This window comes from Helianthus annuus, chromosome 8 (genome assembly GCF_002127325.2).
Source record: "Helianthus annuus cultivar XRQ/B chromosome 8, HanXRQr2.0-SUNRISE, whole genome shotgun sequence".
NCBI lineage: Eukaryota > Viridiplantae > Streptophyta > Magnoliopsida > Asterales > Asteraceae > Helianthus > Helianthus annuus.
Window position 1 is genome coordinate 28,189,608 of NC_035440.2, and position 21,387 is coordinate 28,210,994.

At 34.5% G+C, this 21,387-nt stretch overlaps 1 long non-coding RNA gene across 31 annotated transcripts; it reads left to right on the forward strand.

The window, feature by feature from the left end:
- The first annotated feature begins 12,930 nt into the window (after positions 1-12,930).
- LOC110872505 lies at positions 12,931-20,218 on the forward strand. 31 transcript variants are annotated; one of them, XR_004864911.1, is made up of 24 exons: positions 12,931-13,208; positions 13,374-13,464; positions 13,886-14,179; positions 14,270-14,327; positions 14,476-14,539; positions 14,653-14,821; positions 15,176-15,348; positions 15,425-15,504; positions 15,579-15,678; positions 15,788-15,835; positions 15,922-15,987; positions 16,209-16,370; positions 16,601-16,812; positions 16,967-17,046; positions 17,143-17,224; positions 17,377-17,476; positions 17,571-17,821; positions 17,910-18,118; positions 18,187-18,256; positions 18,352-18,452; positions 18,569-18,812; positions 19,058-19,144; positions 19,283-19,332; positions 19,467-20,218. It is a non-coding gene; the product is annotated as an uncharacterized LOC110872505 (long non-coding RNA). The 31 variants fall into 31 exon arrangements; XR_004864908.1 differs by having other exon boundaries at positions 18,372-18,452; XR_004864907.1 differs by having other exon boundaries at positions 18,200-18,256.
- The last annotated feature ends 1,169 nt before the right edge of the window (positions 20,219-21,387 follow it).

Sequence of the window (21,387 nt, forward strand, 5' to 3'; positions counted from 1 at the left end):
ATTAAAACTAAAGAGGCCAAAGGGCCCATCGGTATAGCTAAATAAAGCCATTAAGGAACTTTGTTAATTTACTTTTCTCTATTTATTAGGATTTTCTTTACTAACTAGCTTATAAAAATATAAAATCATTGCCTTATCTATAAGGTGATCTCAATTATTTTTTCCTGCCTAAATAAATAGATATAGATAATATTTGTTAATAAGACTCAATTAAAAAATATATTATTTTAATCTATAAATTTAATATCCCAAATAAATGGATATAGATAATATTTGTTAATAAGATTTAAATAAAAAATATATTATTTTAATCCATGAATTTTATCTTTTACTATTTTGTTTTCCAGGGAAAAGATCAAGTAGGAAGTTTAGTTTTGATAAGAAGGATAGGAAGCAATAAGATGATGACATGTGCCAAAGATGAAAAAACATATGGAGAGACATTTTAGTCAAAACTCACCATATTCAAAAATCCCATCATCTGCAATTCATTTCTCTTCCCCGTATACTCAAATCTACCATTTTCAAAACCATAAACTACAACATCACAACCAACACCAACACCACCACCACCACCACCACCACCACCACCTCCACCACCACCTACGATCGCCATCATCTTGCCGAAAACTAGATCTGAAACCACCACCACCATCTTCAACCATCTGTTGGATTTTTCAGATCTGAAACCACCATTCCACCATCCACCGCCACCGCAACAAGTTTCCCCAAGGTGTATCGGAGTTCTTTCTCCGTCCACTGTCGTTAATCGGAGTTCTTTTGTAAGTTGTATTATTTTTTATTTTCATTGCGTTTTAGTTTATCAAACTTCAATTGCGTTTTTCACCTCATTATGTTTTCGTTAGAGTTCTTTTCATTTTTGTTCTTCTGGATGTTAAAGCAGAGGCATGACCATGCCAAAATAGAAGCATGATCATGTTGGAATAAAGGCATGACCACGTTAAAACCCATTGCGTTTTAGAACCTGCAGTGCAAAGAATATGATCATGCTAAGACAGAGGCATGATCATGTTGAAACTAAGGCATACCCATGATAAAACTGCATTGCTTTTAGAACCTATGTTAAAACTCCGGTACTTTTTAGAACCTGCAGTGTAAAATATTGATTTTAGGTTTCATTGTGTCTTACAACTTGGAGTGTAAAGAACATGATCATGCTAAAATAGAAGCATAAGCATGACCATGTTAAAACATTAACATGGCCATGTTAAAACTTCATTGCTTTTTAGAATCTCGAACCTACAACCTACAGTGCAAAATATTGATTTTTGGTTTCATTGTGTTTACTAGCAAAGAACATGATCATGCTAAAATAGAAGCATGGTCATGTTGGAACAAAAGAATGACCATGTTAAAACATAAACATGGCCATGTTAAAACTCTTTTTTAAAACCTGCAGTGCAAAATATTGATTTTGTGTTTCATTGCGTTTTACAACATGTAGTGCAAAGAACATGATCATGCTAAAATAGAAGCATGTCATGTTGGAACAAAAGCATGGCCATGTTAAAACTCCATTGCTTTTAGAATCTGTAGTGTAAAATCTTGATTTTGGGTTTCATTGCGTTTTAGAACTGGAGTGTAAAAGAACATCAAAGAACATGATCATCTTAAAATGGAAGCACGATCATGTTGGAACAAAGACATGACCATGTTAAAACATAAACATGACCATGTTAAAACCCATTGCATGTTAGAACCTGGATGTTGGAACAGAGACCATGTTAAAACAAAGACATGGCCATGTTAAAGTAGAAACATGACCATGTTAAAACAAAGGCATGGTCATGTTAAAAGAGAAACACCACCATGTGAAACCCATTACGTTTTAGACCCATTGCATTTTAGAACCTGTATGTTGGAACAGAGGCATGACCATGTTAAAACAAAGGCATGACTATGTTAAAATAGAAACATGACCATGTTAAAACAAAGGCATGACCATGTTAAAACAGAAACATCACCATGTGAAACCCATTACGTTTTAGAACCTGGATGTTGGAACAGAGGCATGACCATATTAAAACAAAGGCATGGCCATGTTAAAACAGAAACATGATCATGTTAAAACAAAGGCATGACCATGTTAAAAGAGTAACATCACCATGTGAAACCCATCGCGTTTTAGACTGGTCCTAGAGTGTACTTTTCAGAATTTGAATGCAAAGAACATGATAATGCTAAAACATAAATATGATTATGTTAGAATAGAGGCATGACCATGTTAAAACATAAACACGACCATATGAAACCCGATTGCGTTTTAGAACCTGGGTTATATTGTGTTGTTCTATCCATTGCGTTTTGTAACGCCCTGCGTTTTCATACGTTCTATATTGGGAAACCTTGCTTGTAATCATATTTTTGGAAACCTTGTGTTCTTGTAATCATCCTTTCATTAAAATCCGAGACTGGAAGCATAATGAAATTCGCGTTTGAACGATATATTATCCTAGACTTCGATTCGTTGTTACGCTCTAAGCTCGTTAAGCTAATTGAAACTATTAAAATAATGAGATTCGGGTCCAAATTCTCGCAACTCGAAAGCTTTGTAAAACGAATAAACGTTTAAATATTTTATCCTTATAAATATGGTTATTTATAAATTGTTTAGTCAATTAAATTAATTAATTTCACAAATTAAAAGGTTTATTTTTATAATAATCTAGTTAGCCTCGTTAGATATGAGAGTTAGTAAACTAACCTAGTTAGTTTAATTATAAAGTTAGTTTTTTTTTTTTTTGAAATTATAACATAAACATGGATTTATTGAACCATAAGGGCTATTTGTGCATATTTTGAAGATATTAAATCAGTTAAAACTAAATGTACACCCATCTTCATCTTAGAAAACCCTAATATGTTCTTTTAGTCAGCCGCACTTATCAGGTTTCCTTCCTATTTTTCTCTGGATGTCTGCTGTTACAAAATACACACACTGTTATACCCCCCCTCTCTCGATTTTCAGGTGCAGACACACATCACACCCTCACAACCCTCCTCCACAATTCGTGCACACACAAAAGAATCCTCAGGCCGAACACCTCCTATTCATCTCCTGTCTCTCTCTCGTAGCTCTGGTCACTGGAGTAACTCCGTCGACTATGCCGGTGACGAAGCCAAACAAACACACACCCCCTGCTCATTTAAACGGCCGGCGACCACCACCATCTGGTGGCGGCGGCACGTGGTGGTGACAGGTCGAGAGAGAGGTCAGACGCTCGAGATGAGAGAAAGAGAGAGAGAAAGACCAGAGACGAGGAGCGACGACGACAGTGACCGTCGGACCACGACGGCGGCGACGGTTCAGGTAAGAATCTGGTCCGGGTTATGCTGTTTAATTTCCGATTCGAGCTTTGTTTCAGTTCTGTCTCGGGTCGGGTCTGTTCATCAGACTTCGGGTTAGGACAATTTTGGTTTCGAGTTGTTTTGGTTAAATTTGATTCCAGTCGGGTTGATTTTCTTAGGTGACTCGACTCGAGTTTCGGTCGACATCAGTTCGGGTTCGGCAGTGGAGGTAGTCGTGGTTTGCCCGTGTTTTGGTTCAAGGTTGGCTCAGGTTCGGGTGCACGATGGTTCAGTTACGAGTCTCAGTTTCGGTTCGGTGTTCGAGTCAAATCGGGTCAGCTTCGGACAAACAGTCAAACGGTCAACACAGGTCATTTGGTTCAGGTCTCGTTTCGGCCAGGGTCAGTCGCGAGTTTGGGCTGTTCGGATCTTATTTCAGTTCGCGTCTTCAGTTCAGGTGAGAACTTTGGAGTTCACTCGATTCAGTCTTCGGTTCATTTCGATTTATTCGGTTATCATTTGTTTCAGATTCGACGTTCGGTAACATTTAACGACCCGACTATATTTTTATATAGTATTTTGTTTACATATTGTTATAACTAATCAAGCTCGAACCGATAACACTTGATGTTTAATGATATTTTAGCATTTAACGTGAATGTTATATATAAATACTCATTGTGTTATTATTGATTGAATTTTGACAAAAACATTGACGACTTGTATCGTCGGGTGCGTCCAAAAACAGAGGAAACTCTGCCCGATTTTCGTTAATATATATATGTATATATCTATACTTTTAAACGAACCACTAACGGAAATGTATCAAATTCAAATAATTTTTATAACTATAAATATAAACGTATATTTACTTATTCATTTATTTTTGGACGATACTCTTATAATATTTTTGATAAACTTAATTAGAATTGTTGTATAAACTATACAAAATATATATGAATGTAAGCATGTTTATGTCAGCTAAATGTACTCTAAATTCCAATTCAAATCCTCCGTCGTAATCCCGATTACTCATACACCTTCGTTTGCCCATATAGGGTGACCTTGGTGTTCCATCCTCCAATTCTCACACTCTCGTCAACACTTGGATAATCGGAAGACTTAGCAATTTTGTGAGTATACTCGAACCCATTTTTACTTTTAAACACATTGGGTGCAACATGTATTCTATATTAAACACACTTGACACTTGAAACTTATTTGAAACATGCTCTATCCATTTAAACATAAAACATGAAACTTGTGATACTTGAGACTATTTTGTGCTTTGTGAACGTTTAATCCCTGTGTGTAGTTCCGCCTTAACAATAGTAGCGCTATAGGGGTAATGCACCTCCCCGTTAGTCTTTGGGGTATTGTTAGGAGGAGACATATTAACCTCCCGTGAAACTTTGGGTTAGGTACTTTAACGCATTGGAAACTTGGGCTATCACTTGGACTGCGTAAACTAGCATGGCTGAAACTATTTTATTATGTTCATGTTGGATATGAGTTTTTATTCTATTATGCTATGTAAACAAACTTGTATACTCGCTCTTTGCTTTTGCATTGAAACTCTATTTTAATACATGTTGCAGGTTGATTATTGAAGTATGGATGATTGATGAAACAAGTTTAGGGTGGCTAGATACATACCTAAATTTATCTATCTTTTGTTGTTATGTTACTTGTTGAAACAATGTTGTTATTTCCTTTTAAATTTTGTATGACATTTAGTTTTGAAATGAAATTTGAATTAAATTAAATATTGTCACATAGTGTTATGACGTCTCTAGCAATCTATACACACTTCGTCTCATCCCGATGTTTCCGCCATCGGTTGGGGTGTGACAGATTGGTATCGGAGCCATAACTATAGGGAATTAGGAAAAGTAGGAATGCTTTAACCTAGTCTATAGTTTTAGAGCTTTATTCTCATGTTTTGCTTGAAACTACTTGCATGCTATCTATTTGCCTTTATTTATTCTCTTTTCATCTTTCAAACATATATGTCACTTATGTGTTAACACTTCACATGCTATACTTGTTTTATTATGTGTTAATACTTGTTCCGTTGTTCGATTCTTTATGTGTATTCTTAGCATATTTCTCTATGTGCTGGTACTTGTTTTATTGTCCTATTCTTTATGTACCGTTCTTGATGTGCATTCTTATGTGTTTACACTTGTTTTCGTATTCCTTTAACATACTCCCCTTTACTAAAGCATTTTACTCGATTTTTCTTAAACTCGAAAACACTCGCATTGTACAAACGGGACGAGTTTACCAAAATAGGCGTGAAACCCACAATTTGGTAAACGACTCTCATCTCGCTCGATTCTATTCTTGCATGAAATTCACCATTAAGTTAGGAGTGAAATCCACATCTTAATGGAAATTTCAAATTTAAATTCTAGTGGACCCTCGTCAACGTCTCAAAATTTAATTTGACCCGACGAGTACCAACCACACTTAGGGCACGAAGTCGTCAAGTTAGGGGTGAAACCCGCACCTCGTCGACTAGTCCCACTTCTTGATTTTTATAAATCTCGCCAAGTCTCGAATTTTCGATTGAATTGGGGCATGTAGTAACCGGAAGGGTGAATACCGTTAACCGACTTGTCGGCGAGAGTATTTCACCTATTAGGCCAAAGCATGTTTTCAATTTCAAATGACCTTTCGACCACTTTGGTTAGTCAACGTTCCGTTATGGAACCATCCAAGTCTCTTTTTATCGAACTTACGCCTTATTACTTTCGATCTTTTATGATGAAATTCTCTCTTGTCAATTTTGAACTATTTGTGAGATTTCACCTTTGCGCGTACATCATACTATTACTTTTCATACGATTATGCATTATTAGCATACATAATTTCTCGTAATTTTATTTACATTTTTTCTTTTTGCAACAAGTGGAGACATATCGTTGAGATAGGAGTGATTTCCTTACCTTGACGATTAACTGCGCTTCTTTTTCTCATCTTACAACGACCCCACCAATGGGTTAGGGGTGATTCCATTACCTAGGGGATCGTTACCAATGCTTTCTTTTAATAGATTATTTTATGTAAATACGATCATGTTTATATCCAAATCGTTTATCATTACAAACCTCTAATTATTTCAAAATGCATTACTTATATAAAGGAATTTCTTACCTTACCATCTATTTTCCTATAGCTCACATACACGAAATTCTTAAATTTTCATAGACGCTTGTTCTTCAACATTCAAAATTTCACGAAATGCTACTCATCAACTTAGTCAGTCAAAAAAAATAAATCCATGTCCCACGAAATTTCGCATTCAACATAATTATTAAAACACGCTCACCTCACAACATTAAACTAGGGATTTCTATTTTCAATCGGGAATCAACCAACCTTTTTTGCACACGTCTATAAAACATTAAAAACTTTATTCAAACATTTACTAGAACTTCTTTCAAAATCAACAAAACATTTTATTAAAAGACGCTTTCAATAATCACTAAGTTCATGCACCCAAATTTCTTTTCTAGGGATCAAATTTTCTCAAGAATCTATAAACTTCAAAATTGTTTATATACAAAGTTATTTAAAACGATACAAATTTATTAAACCCTAGAACTTTTCAAATCTCACTCGATACGTCAATTAAATTCAAAACACGTGGGTAAGGAAACTTCGTAGGAACCAATAATTTCGACTATATAAATTCTTCTAAAACCATAGTAGCATTCCCATTCGTCTACAAAGTAAAATTTACATAGTCAATGGATGATTTATACTCCCTTTTACATTTACAGACTAGATTTTACGCTCCATGACAACTCAATCTATTTTAGCTTCACGTTTTGTTCAAACAACTATATATGCATATCATTTTACACGTTTTAGTCAATATCTCCCAACAATCTCACGCGCGTCACTCGTCCCCTTTTTCTTTCATACTCAAAACTTTTAATCTTTTACGCGCATAAACTCATGCATTTCGATTCATATTGTAAATAAAATCATTATTTCCTACATCCATACTTATACATTCTATGCCTTTACTTATGTTCACACTTACACATTTATGTTATACTCGTGATTCAAAATTCATAATTTCATACGTTTTACGTTTATACCCACACTCACAATTATACATTTACGTTGTCCTTACATTCATGTCTATACTACATTCGTATTCATATTCATACGAGTTATGTTTTCAATTGCACTTATACAACTTTGTTACACTTATACTCATACACATGTATTTTATTCATACTTAAACATTCATGTTTTACACTTAAATTTTCACATTTACATCCATACTCATGCATCTTGTGTTTATACTCTCATTTATACGATTTATGTTATACTCCTACTCGCATTTATACTCTCATTTATCCGATTTATGTTATACTCGTACTCGCATTTATACTCCCGTTTATACGATTTACGTTATATTCGTACTCGCATTTATACTCACGTTTATAAGATTATTTCTGTTATACTCGTACTATTGTTTGTACTCTCATTTATACGAATTGTGTCTATACTCACGCCATTCGTTTGTGCTCAAATTGTGCTCACATTTATGCCCATTTTTAATACACGTTATGCTTATACTTTTACTCATACTCCTGGCATGCGTTTTGTGTTTATGCTCACGTGCGTGTTCAAATTTAAACTTATACTATGCTCATGCTTTTTTACTCAAAAATTTATACATTCGCACATGTACACGGGCGAAACCCGAAGGATTCGCTTACGTTGGACTTATACTATTTGGAACGTAAACATGCTTATATGTTACATTTCTATACTCGCGCGTTTTTGTTTTCAAAATTTATGTATACCTTGAGTCATACGTAACTAGTACAAGCTATGCGGATCATGCGACGGTCAACATAATCGCGGGTGCACACGGGATTATAGTGATGGGCGCATGAGAAACCATAGAGTGTACTACTGTGTATGGTAAGACACAGGATGTAACATGACACCGAATACGAAATGGACGTAATGTGGTCAAAACATGGTGGATGCGCCGTTGGTACTTCCTATATATAAGTGTTTTCACTATGTTCCCGAACTTTCGTAAAACGTGCCGTGAGAAATTCAGTGTTTTGTAGACCTTTTGGACCTAATACAAACTTTAAACAACTCACAAACGCATTATATCCGATTATCCGTGACGAGACTTCATTCTTAAGCACGCTACTTTCGTTTATCCAGCGCTTATGCTATTTCTGATACTCGCATTCGTGTATTCAACACCAATCATTCACTTTTATACTCTCATTATTCTCCATTATTCCTTATCCTCTTATACGAACCTCGTTCATAATCACATCGGTTTAAACATTCGAATCCTAACTTATCTCTTTACCTTTAAAACCATATTTCTATTCTTTATTCTTGTGTAAACATACCTAGTAGACCGCTATCATTTTTTTTTAAGTACCAAACCTCCTCGCCCTCCTCAATAAACAATTTTTACAAATGCGTGATTTTATACTATCCTTAAAACTTCCTATGCAAACTACCTCACTTTTAATTGTTTACAAACCGTTTTATATATAAAGATCCCTCTCGTAAATACAATGCAATTGTAAAACAACTACAAATTTAGTTATTCAAAACTTGTTTAACTCATTTTACCTATACACGCTTCACCCATGCTTATGCCTCAAAACCATTTTAACCAAACAAATTCCTTTACAAACCTATTTCACCGCTCTTCAAAATTTCACCCTTTCAAAATATTTCAAAATTTCCAAATCTCCATTTCCACCTTTTCCCCCAAAACACTTTCAAGTCTTCCTCTTGAATAAATTTCGGGACGAAATTTCCTAAAGGAGGGGAGACTGTAACGCCCTGCGTTTTCATACGTTCTATATTGGGAAACCTTGCTTGTAATCATATTTTTGGAAACCTTGTGTTCTTGTAATCATCCTTTCATTAAAATCCGAGACTGGAAGCATAATGAAATTCGCGTTTGAACGATATATTATCCTAGACTTCGATTCGTTGTTACGCTCTAAGCTCGTTAAGCTAATTGAAACTGTTAAAATAATGAGATTCGGATCCAAATTCTCGCAACTCGAAAGCTTTGTAAAACGAATAAACGTTTAAAGATTTTATCCTTACAAATATGGTTATTTATAAATTGTTTAGTTAATTAAATTAATTAATTTCACAAATTAAAAGGTTTATTTTTATAATAATCTAGTTAGCCTCGTTAGATATGAGAGTTAGTAAACTAACCTAGTTAGTTTAATTAAAAAGTTAGTTTTTTTTTTTTTTTTGAAATTATAACATAAACATGGATTTATTGAACCATAAGGGCTATTTGTGCATATTTTGAAGATATTAAATCAGTTAAAACTAAATGTACACCCATCTTCATCTTACAAAACCCTAATATGTTCTTTTAGTCAGCCGCACTTATCAGGTTTCCTTCCTATTTTTCTTTGGATGTCTGCTGTTACAAAATACACACACTGTTATACCCCCCTCTCTCGATTTTCAGGTGCAGACACACATCACACCCTCACAACCCTCCTCCACAATTCGTGCACACACAAAAGAATCCTCAGGCCGAACACCTCCTATTCATCTCCTGTCTCTCTCTCGTAGCTCTGGTCACCGGAGTAACTCCGTCGACTATGCCGGTAACGAAGCCAAACAAACACACACCCCCTGCTCATTTAAACGGCCGGCGACCACCACCATCTGGTGGCGGCGGCACGTGGTGGCGACAGGTCGAGAGAGAGGTCAGACGCTCGAGATGAGTGAGAGAGAGAGAAAGACCAGAGACGAGGAGCGACGACGACAGTGACTGTCGGACCACGGCGGCGACGGTTCAGGTAAGAATCTGGTTCGGGTTATGCTGTTTAATTTCCGATTCGAGCTTCGTTTCAGTTCTGTCTCGAGTCGGGTCTGTTCATCAGACTTCGGGTTAGGACAATTTTGGTTTCGAGTTGTTTTGGTTAAATTTGATTCCAGTCCGGTTGATTTTCTTAGGTGACTCGACTCGAGTTTCGGTCGACATCAGTTCGGGTTCGGCAGTGGAGGTAGTCGTGGTTTGCCCGTGTTTTGGTTCAAGGTTGGCTCAGGTTCGGATGCACGATGGTTCAGTTACGAGTCTCAGTTTCGGTTCGGTGTTCGAGTCAAATCGGGTCAGCTTCGGACAAACAGTCAAACGGTCAACACAGGTCATTTGGTTCAGGTCTCGTTTCGGCCAGGGTCAGTCGCGAGTTTGGGCTGTTCGGATCTTATTTCAGTTCGCGTCTTCAGTTCAGGTGAGAACTTTGGAGTTCACTCGATTCAGTCTTCGGTTCATTTCGATTTATTCGGTTATCATTTGTTTCAGATTCGACGTTCGGTAACATTTAACGACCCGACTATATTTTTATATAGTATTTTGTTTACATATTGTTATAACTAATCAAGCTCGAACCGATAACACGTGATGTTTAATGATATTTTAGCATTTAACGTGAATGTTATATATAAATACTCATTGTGTTATTATTGATTGAATTTTGACTAAAACATTGACGACTTGTATCGTCGGGTGCGTCCAAAAACAGAGGAAACTCTGCCCGATTTTCGTTAATATATATATGTATATATCTATACTTTTAAACGAACCACTAACGGAAATGTATCAAATTCAAATAATTTTTATAACTATAAATATAAATGTATATTTACTTATTCATTTATTTTTGGACGATACTCTTATAATATTTTTGATAAACTTAATTAGAATTGTTGTATAAACTATACAAAATATATATGAATGTAAGCATGTTTATGTCAGCTAAATGTACTCTAAATTCCAATTCAAATCCTCCGTCGTAATCCCGATTACTCATACACCTTCGTTTGCCCATATAGGGTGACCTTGGTGTTCCATCCTCCAATTCTCACACTCTCGTCAAGACTTGGATAATCGGAAGACTTAGCAATTTTGTGAGTATACTCGAACCCATTTTTACTTTTAAACACTTTGGGTGCAACATGTATTCTATATTAAACACACTTGACACTTGAAACTTATTTGAAACATGCTCTATCCATTTAAACATGAAACATGAAACTTGTGATACTTGAGACTATTTTGTGCTTTGTGAACGTTTAATCCCTGTGTGTAGTTCCGCCTTAACAATAGTAGCGCTATAGGGGTAATGCACCTCCCCGTTAGTCTTTGGGGTATTGTTAGGAGGAGACATATTAACCTCCCGTGAAACTTTGGGTTAGGTACTTTAACGCATTGGAAACTTGGGCTATCACTTGGACTGCGTAAACTAGCATGGCTGAAACTATTTTATTATGTTCATGTTGGATATGAGTTTTTATTCTATTATGCTATGTAAACAAACTTGTATACTCGCTCTTTGCTTTTGCATTGAAACTCTATTTTAATACATGTTGCAGGTTGATTATTGAAGTATGGATGATTGATGAAACAAGTTTAGGGTGGCTAGATACACACCTAAATTTATCTATCTTTTGTTGTTATGTTACTTGTTGAAACAATGTTGTTATTTCCTTTTAAATTTTGTATGACATTTAGTTTTGAAATGAAATTTGAATTAAATTAAATATTGTCACATAGTGTTATGATGTCTCTAGCAATCTATACACACTTCGTCTCATCCCGATGTTTCCGCCATCGGTTGGGGTGTGACACGTTTTACGCATCTGGGTTTTCGAAAAAAAAAATTCAAAAGTATAGCAATAGTGTTCTCGTTTTAAAGATAAAAAAACGCTCGTTTTTATGGTGCAATTTTTATAAAAAAAAATATTGTCGTATGAAAAAGTTATTAACATTTTAAAAACGATGGGGAATTGGAGGAGAGAAAAACTATTGACTTGGATGGACTAGAATACCCTCAAACTAACTCATGCGCCTCTTTTTTTGTTCAATTTCACCCATTTAATCTTAGCCATTGATTATTTAATAGATGATCAAAATTATTTTCTAGTTTTCCTAACCAAATAAACTTCCTAGTATATCCTGACCCTTGTTTTCCATTTATATTTATCTTGTCTTTGCTTTATAATAGAGATTAATAAAATTGAATTATAATAAAATAAGCATAAATAACTCATGGCTTCTACTTACGTTTTAGACTTTTAATGTAAAAATGTAAATAAAAATACAAGTAATAATAACCTATAACAAAATAGTTTATGTTAATACTCTAACAATCTATAATATATAATCATTTATAACAAAAGGTTGAGTTCTTTTAAAACTTTAAATAATTGCAAAACTTTTAGAACTCTTAAAAAATAATCAGTTTATTTATGCAATAGATTTTAAGAACTATATAGCATTTTATTTAAATTAATATTTTTAAAAAAACATTTATTCAACATGTGTAATACACATGTCACTAATCTAGTCTATATATATATATAAATGAGATGTGATTTGGGCTAGGTGGCATTAGATTTGGGACATTTTTGCTGATGTGGCAACTTATATTTTTGAGTTTAGGAGGGAATTCTCAAATGGCTTCTACAATCACGATTTTAACACAAAGGAGGCGGGATCCATTTATGATTCGGGTCAGGCATCTCTCAGTTCGGATATACTATAAAAACCTAATTAAGATCATAATCTCAATACCCGACATTTCTCTAAAACCCTAGCCACCATGTTCCTCCTTCTTCTTTACGATTCAACTCAATAGCAACCGTGATCCTCTTTTTTCTTAGTTGTTCTACGATTCAAACCCTAAATCGATTTCCCCATTCATCTTTTTCATATATACAATCAATGTCGTCGATCAATTGAATGGTTAAAGAAAATACTAGGTGCCTCTACTTTCAGTTTCTCTCTCAAAACCCTTGATCAACGAGTGCAAGTTCATGTTCTTCACTTTCATATTCATCAATCAAGAACATAGGTATGTTTATCCCTTTCGATCTTTGATGTTTTTGTTATGTGATTCCAATCATAAGAATCCTTTTTTTTGTTTTTGTTTTTGATTGACAAAACCCTAAATGGTTAATGTTTACAAACGGTTGTTATTTCTGATTGCTGTTGTTTTTTGTTGATTTTAACATTGAAGAAGAATGAAGGTGTGTTTGTGTGACGGCTGAATCTGATACAATTTTAGGGTTGCGCATGAAGTAGAGGAAGAAGAAAGATGAACTGTTAAGGTTCGTCTAACACAAAAGATTTGGGTTTAAGAATGATTTTAGGGTTTCGCATTGTAACAGAATTTAAAAAAATCATCATTTGTTAGGTTCAAGATTATGTCATCATTGTAATAGATATTAAAAAAAAATCATCGTCAAGTTTGTTAGGTTCAAGATTATGTCGGCTGATGTAGTTCTGAATCTTTTTTACCTTTGCAAGATTATGATTGGTCATTGTTTTCTTTGTCGACCTGGTTGTGTATTTGTAGTTGTTTGGTATCAATTATATTTGTTATTCAACGTTTTCAGATTCTAATTACATGCTGGAAATTTGGTTGTTGATGTTCAGTTGTTATTAGTATTGATTTGTTGTTGTTTTTTTTTACTTTGTTCATCTTTGATGTAGCAATTATTGTTACTTTTTTTTACTTACGTTGTTCAGTTTTGAAGACTTTCGTGGGACTTGGGAGTAGCTTGAAGCCAATCACTGGTCGACTCGAAGCCTCGAGTAAATGTGAGGTTGGAAAATCGAGTTCTTTTCAATTGGATAGCAATTGATAAACTTGGTCTGCACATTCAACAAGCTATGATAAGTTGCTCCAATGGATTTGCTCTCGATATATTCCGGGCTGAAATTACAATATATATCGTATTTATTTGTTATTGATTTATTTTGTGATTTTGATTGTGGGTTTTTGTTTTTGTAGCAATGCTAAGAGGGATCCGTATTTGTTAGGTTCGGACTTCGGGTTTTTATTGCACCGACTCACATTAATTCGGATACTATATATTGTTTTTAACAAACCCTAATGCTTCATACATACAGATTTTGCTCATCTGTTCTTCTCCCACTGATTCAAACCCTAATTCCGATTTAAGATCAGGTTAGCAATCGTATCTATTTATGGATTTTGGTGATTGATTAACTTTCTCTCCTTTTCTCCCTGTAAACCCTAACTGAAAACTTCATCGCCTTTTTTTCGGGTCATACAATCGTATCTATTTATAGATTTTGGTGTTTGATTTCTACAGGTTTTGTTGTGAGTATCGTGAATTTTGAGTTATCTGTTTGACCCGTCTTGATATTTGATCACAGGTATGTTCTTCCTTCTTGATATTTGATTTTTTTTTGTTATCTGTTTGATTCGTGTTAATCCTATTTTTGTTTTCCTTTTTCGCTCTCTACTCAAATCACCATCAAAATCACAGATTATCTTTCTTCGTCGTTTGATTGCCGTGAAGAAGGAATCATGTGTTAACTACAAACCTTAATTGTCGAACTCTCCACCGCAAACCCTTTATTCAGTGATACACAAAGGAGTTACAATTGGTTGGATTTGCATTCGTGTCGCGCAACTTTGGGATCAGTGGATTCAAGGTAAATCAATTCTTAACTTGAAATTGGTTTCCGTTTGATGATGATCTGTGAGTTGTCTGAAACCAAAGTTTTGTGCTTTATTTGTTTATTTACAAATTTATAGATATACCATCATTTTCCCAAGTATTGAGAATACTAAAGCAACAATCAGGTATCTATGAACATTTTTTCTTTGTTTGTTGATTTATAGTTCATAACATAATAAACTGTTCATAAAAGTAGTTAAATATGATACGTTATATAGATCTTTTATGTGGGTATAAACTTTGAGTGATTTTATAGCGATGTGTAATTGATGATCTAATGTTTTTTTTTTTTGGTTTAACGGGTTCTTAAACCTGATCCAATCTGTAGAAGAGCAATTACTGTGGATCGGTAGTTCAAGAACAAGCAGGATTACACTCGTGGATCTTGCTGGATTCGAGAAGAACATAATCAACGATGCTGGTAGAGATTGTGTCAGTGAAGATGGGAAAAAAGTCAAACGTCTACATCCTCTAACTAAACCAGATATGGAAGAGCTGCAAGTGCGTCTTTGACCATCAACATTCTAGAACATTCAATTTGCATGTGTTTAATATTTTTTTTGTTTTTATTCTGTAGTCGCGCATAATTGTTGCTGAAAATTTACCTGATGACCATTGTCATCAGAACCTAATGAAGATTTTTTTGGATGTTAGAAGGTACCGGGTTTTCATATAGAACTTATACTTTGAATTTGTTAGTGATCATATACTTTGAATTTGTACGTGATTAGTTTAAAGACGATTCATACATATCAGCCACAAGCTTCCAATGGTGGGGCCACTTCAGCATCAAGAGCAGCAAAAGCCGATGGTATGCTTTTCAGTAACAAGGTAATCATGTATTGGCATATTGAGATTCAGTTATATGTTGCTAAAATTTTTAATTTAAAATGCATCTGTTATACATTTTTAACAATGTATATACGTATTTTTGGCACAGTTACATGCTTTTGTGGAATATGAAACCATTGAGTCTGCTGAAAAAGCAGTAAGTGGCACCATTCCTTCAAATTACGATACGCTTAATAGGCGCACTTTCAGGAATTTAATAACATTTGTTTTTTTTGTTCATAGGCTTCGGAGCTCAACAAAAAGGGTAACTGGAGACACAGTTTTAGAGTTCGTTTACTGAGACTCCCTGTATGTGCTTTAACAATACTTTACTAATAACTATTTTTTCCTTTCATTAACCCATTTGTTGGTAAACATGTCGAATTTGCCACTTCATGCATCAATTATACTTTTAAAATCAACAGATGTCTTAAATTCTCTAAAATTTTAACGATAACTGTCTCTGATCTTTTAATTAATGTTTGGTTGATTATATATACAACTGAATTTATTTTATATTTCCTTAAAAGTCTCGGGCAAAACCAGCTCAAACGCGTGGAAAGAAAGCAGGTCAGGAAGATGATGCGGTCCCTAAGGAAGATGACACATCTACATCAGAGCAACATTTACTGAATGAGAAACATGTAGATGACACTTTTCAACAATCTGATGTCCAGCCACATGAACATGTAGTAAGTCCCTTTTACTTTAATCGAAAGCTTGATGCTTCATTTTGTGTACTTTTTTGGTATTTTAGGTGTGGGGAGGGAACCACGAAAGAAGTTTTCTCGATTTTTTCATGATATATGTTTTTTTGTTTCAAAGAGTTACGTTTGTCATCTTTCATTTTCTTGCAATATGTTTTACTAAAAAAGCCGTTGGATGGTATCATACTACTTGATACTCTTATATCAAAATGTAGGTATTACCCTTTTGACCCAAAACCAAACCTATATCAAATGGGTCAAAAGTAGCCTTAAATGGTGGTCGAAATCCTGAATTCGGGTCAAGCGTGACGGATAACCTATATTTGAGTCACTAATAAATGGGCCTAAGAAATCAACAAGACGGACCGGATATGGCAGGGCGCCTACGATTCTCATGCTTTTTCTGACCAGAGAATTAGCAAAACAGGTACTTACCTAATTTGATACGTGTTTGTTCTGTATTTTTGGTTTCTTTGCAAGGTTATACATGCAGTTTACATGGTTTTTGCTATAGATATATAACGATTTTAAATACTATGGTGAGGCTGTGGGTCTGACTTCATGTTGTTTGTATGGTGGAGGTGGAGTATCCATTTCTCCTCAAACTGTACAGTTGAAAAAAAGGGTGGATATTGTTGTCGGAGCAGTCGGTCGTGTTAAGGTAACCCAATGGTTATCTGGTTGCATCTTCTTAGTATAACAGTGCGACGTTTATTTCTGTAAGTGATTCATTGAATTATTTGATAATGATGTGTAGGATCACATTGAGAGAGGGAATCTTGACTTATGCTCATTGAAATTCCGTATCCTTGACGAAGCTGATGAAATGTTGAGGCAAGGTATGCTTTAGGGTTTTAAAAGAATCGTTCGTTAATTGTTCATCTTTCAGTTTCATGATTTATTTGGTTTTAACTTGTATTTTGTGGATGTTGTTTATGGTTATTATTTTATAAGTTTACTTTTTGTAATCTTATTTAGTTTTTTATGTAAGTCAAAGGGATATGGATGGACAAAGATAGTGTTGATAATTGACCCGTATTGGAAAATTGTCCTTTTTGATCAGTGTGTAGGCCGTTCAAGCGAAGCATCAGGTATGTTCAATCTTCATAATACCAAATCTTCTATTCAATTTGATTCATTATTTCTAATAGTTGTCTACTTCGTTGTTGTGGTGCAATTACTTAGGCCGGATGAAGACATTAGTTCAAATAGCATAACAGGATGACAGTTGATGGAACACCGTGACCCAAAAAGTCATTTGGCTAAAAAAGGTGGACTTCTTTTTTTCCACGGCTGAACCACATCACAAGCAAGAGATAGTGAGGCTGCTCAAGGATGTTGTTGAAGTAGTTGCGATGACTAGAGATGGGGTTAATGATGCACCTGATTTAAAATTAGTAGATATAGGAATTGCAATGGGTATCGTTGGCATTGAGGTATTAACTGAACATCTACTAATATTACACATTATTCTCTCAACAACACTTTCTGATTTTCATTCCGTCTCGTGAATCTTATATTCAGGTTGCAAAGGAAGCTTCTGACATGCTTTTGTCATATGATAATTTTAGCACACTTGTGGTTGTAGTTGGAACAACATGATTTGACATGTCCCAACTTCTTTCTTACATATATTTCATCAAGCACAGTTGATTACGTCAATAGTTTTCTTGGATGGATGAGTGATTAAATAGCAAAGTCCTTTGATTGCACTTGCGATAATGCCTTCTGAAGTAATAGCTTTTTGCCAAAAGTAAATTCTCCACTAGCTTATATTAGTATGAACTTACTTGGAGTTAAGTATTTGTATTTAGGCATGTTACTTTTTTATCAACAAGAGTGGACTACAAAATGTGCCAGAGGGTTCAAAGGTAAGTGACACTTCTACTTTGGAGGGGAACATGTTTAATCCACTTTCATTATTTAATTATATTTTATGACCATGTTGACTGTGCTACTTATTTAGTTTTTTCTATCGCCAATTAGAAGTGGGATTTTCACATGACATGTTTGTAGAATGGGCTACCGATGTAAGAAATCTTGTGTTTTTTTACTGAAAGGGGCCAGGTACATTCTAAGTTATCTCATAACTTTTATATTTTGTGTTTAGACTCAAGTACCTCACTTAGTGGTCTTATCTTGCATAATAAACATATTCTCATTACTTACAATTGTATTTTTAGTTTGGTACTCGTGCAAGAATGCTTCAATTAGACCCACCTTCTAATGCCATTATAGTTAACCGATCTAAAAGGGTTCCACTAGTTCGGGAGGAGTTAGCTACATACGAAGAAGAGCAAGAAACGATTAAAAAGGAAGTGGCTTTAAAAGCCACTCTTGTGAAAGAAGAGGAGTTGAAAGCTGTGGTTGATGCTGATGTTAGCAAAACTGACCCGATGCTAATTGATGACCATACAAAAGTGGATGGTAATTCAATGTTTTTTTTATTATGCTACTGAGTTTAAGTTACCATTCCCAGGTCTCTGTTTAAAGTTGTTTTATGACTAAAATGTAAAATATGAACTAGGGCTAACTACAAGAACCTGAAACTAACTTTGTACTTTTTCCTTATTTTAGCAACCTTTTGCAAAGAATTCACAAAGAGCTCATCGTCTTTTTCTTCTTTTTTATGAAATTTTTCTTTATTAACTTCATTTTTTTTTGTTCTTAAGAGGAACTGCTAATGGAATTGACTTGATGAGAAAACATGACCTAATTGATGTTGTTGAAGCAAGTGTGATGTCGTGTTCACTTATAATGTACGTTAGTACCTTTTTATCTTATGATTTTCCTCAAGTAAATGATGGTGTTTCTTTCCTTTGATTTTCCTCAAGTAAATGATGGTGTCTTTTTTCTCCATTATTTTTTATACACGAGTCTTTAATTATTTGATGTAGAGGGAGCTGTTGTTGCTATTGTTGACATTCTTCACATAACTCATGCTACGGTACCTACGATAAGTAAACTATTTTCTTATTTTTATATGGTTATCTAATATCTCTCTATAAATCTATATAGTACTATAATTATTTATAGTTATTTATAATAGCATTATAGAAATCATTTTTTATTTGGATATAGTTTTAGACCTTTGGTGGGTTATCTCACTGAGGATTATGGGTGTATGAGAAGTATTGGGGTGTCAAGAGGTGTTTGGAAGATCATGATGAGCCCAAGGGTTTACTATGCTAAAAAAGGTTATGAAGTCATTTGTGTACAATAATAAAAATGGAGAGATAATTGAGTCAACGACCCCAATGAATAGGTGTTGTAGCAGGTGCAAAACTTATTGTTGGCTTGGAGTTAACATCAATCAATAGTGTGGAAAGTCATCTATAGTCAAAGTATCAAGTTGCAGTCAACTGATAGTCAAGACCCTAGAGGAGATGAAGCTCCATAAAGTGATGGCAACCGGTGGATGTGGAGTATCTATCTTTTTTTTTATTGCAGCAGTACCATGATCATCAAGGAGCTGGTGTTTTCTCAGTATTTGGATCATTTTTATATGGGTCGGTATCTAAGTAAAATCCCGCAAGTCAAAGCTAGAAAACAGCCAATATATTTCAAAGATCAGGCCATGCTGCAATATTTCATAGTCAAATTTCAAACATCTTCTTATGGATGGTCAAAATGTGGCCTACAAAAGTCAAACCTGGTTAGAGTATGCAGAAATAGTCAAAGACCCAATAAGTATCTTGGGTCAGGCCTTTTATTGGGCCGGGTAGGACGGATAATAAGATAACATTGGTTTAGGCAGGAAGGTTGTTATGGGCCTTTATTTGTTTCTAATGGACAGAAAATGTTTTAAGATTTCCAGCCATGATTTCAATGCCCATTTGAGCAAACTATTGTGTACAAGTTAATTGTTTAAATATTAGCATAGTATTGCAACATGAAAATCCTACCATATATAAACATCAATATATTGGTAATGTCGTAATATATTGGAATTGACATCAATATCGAACAAGTTTTATTCAAAATGAATGATAAGTTAACACATGTTGCTATCATGTGCATTTAACCTTTCTTACAATCAAGAAAAGAATATTAGTTTGTACGTCCTTCAGTCCAACCTAAATTTTCAATTGAAGGGATGATAAGTCATCTAGATTATGTGAATAAACTTCGAATGGAACTGTAGGCAAAGATACTTGCCTTAGGTGCTCATTGATGGTACATGTAAGCAGATTTTATTTTATATACATCTTAGTACCATACACAAATTAGCTTATATTCCAATTAACGCAAATTATGGCTCTTTACAACTAGAAAAACTTTAAGAAACCCAATTAAAAATTTGTGATGGAGATAAGGGAAAAAGGATAGTTTAGAGGTTAAAAATGTTATTTATTTATTTATTGTAAATTAAAATTTCCTACCCGGATAGTTTAGAGGTTAAAAACGCAAATTATGGCTCTTTACAAATTCGGTTTGATTAAGTGGTATTACATATACACATGCATTTCTTTATTTATTTTTACTATAAAAGTGAGGTGTGGCGTGGAGTTTTTGAATGGTTTAATCTTGGAAGAAAACGTAAGTTTGTAATGGTTGAGGTTTGGAATGATGTGACGGGTTTGGATTTTGGGCTTTAACCAGCGTTTTGCATGCTCTTAGTATGAGACTGATTATGATTAGATGTTTTTAGTATGATAACTCATATCTGAAGCACCTTATGTCAAGAGAAGAGATGCTTCCAACAACTCATAAAATTTTGAATAAAAGTAGAGTTGTATTTGTTTTTAAATTTAATTGTCCAACTAATCTATATTTGAAAATTATTTTTAATTTTGAAGATGTTAACATTTAATTAATATACCTTATTAGTCACGCATTATTCATTATTTAAAATATATATAAAATTGTGTTTAAGAAAATTTAAATATCCGATCCGCGAGTACTCGCGGGTTATAACCTAGTAGTTTTATATATGAAACGCTAAGGGTGTAAGGGGTGCTCACCTCTTAGGTGAGTCCCCCCTCTTACACACAACCAATCA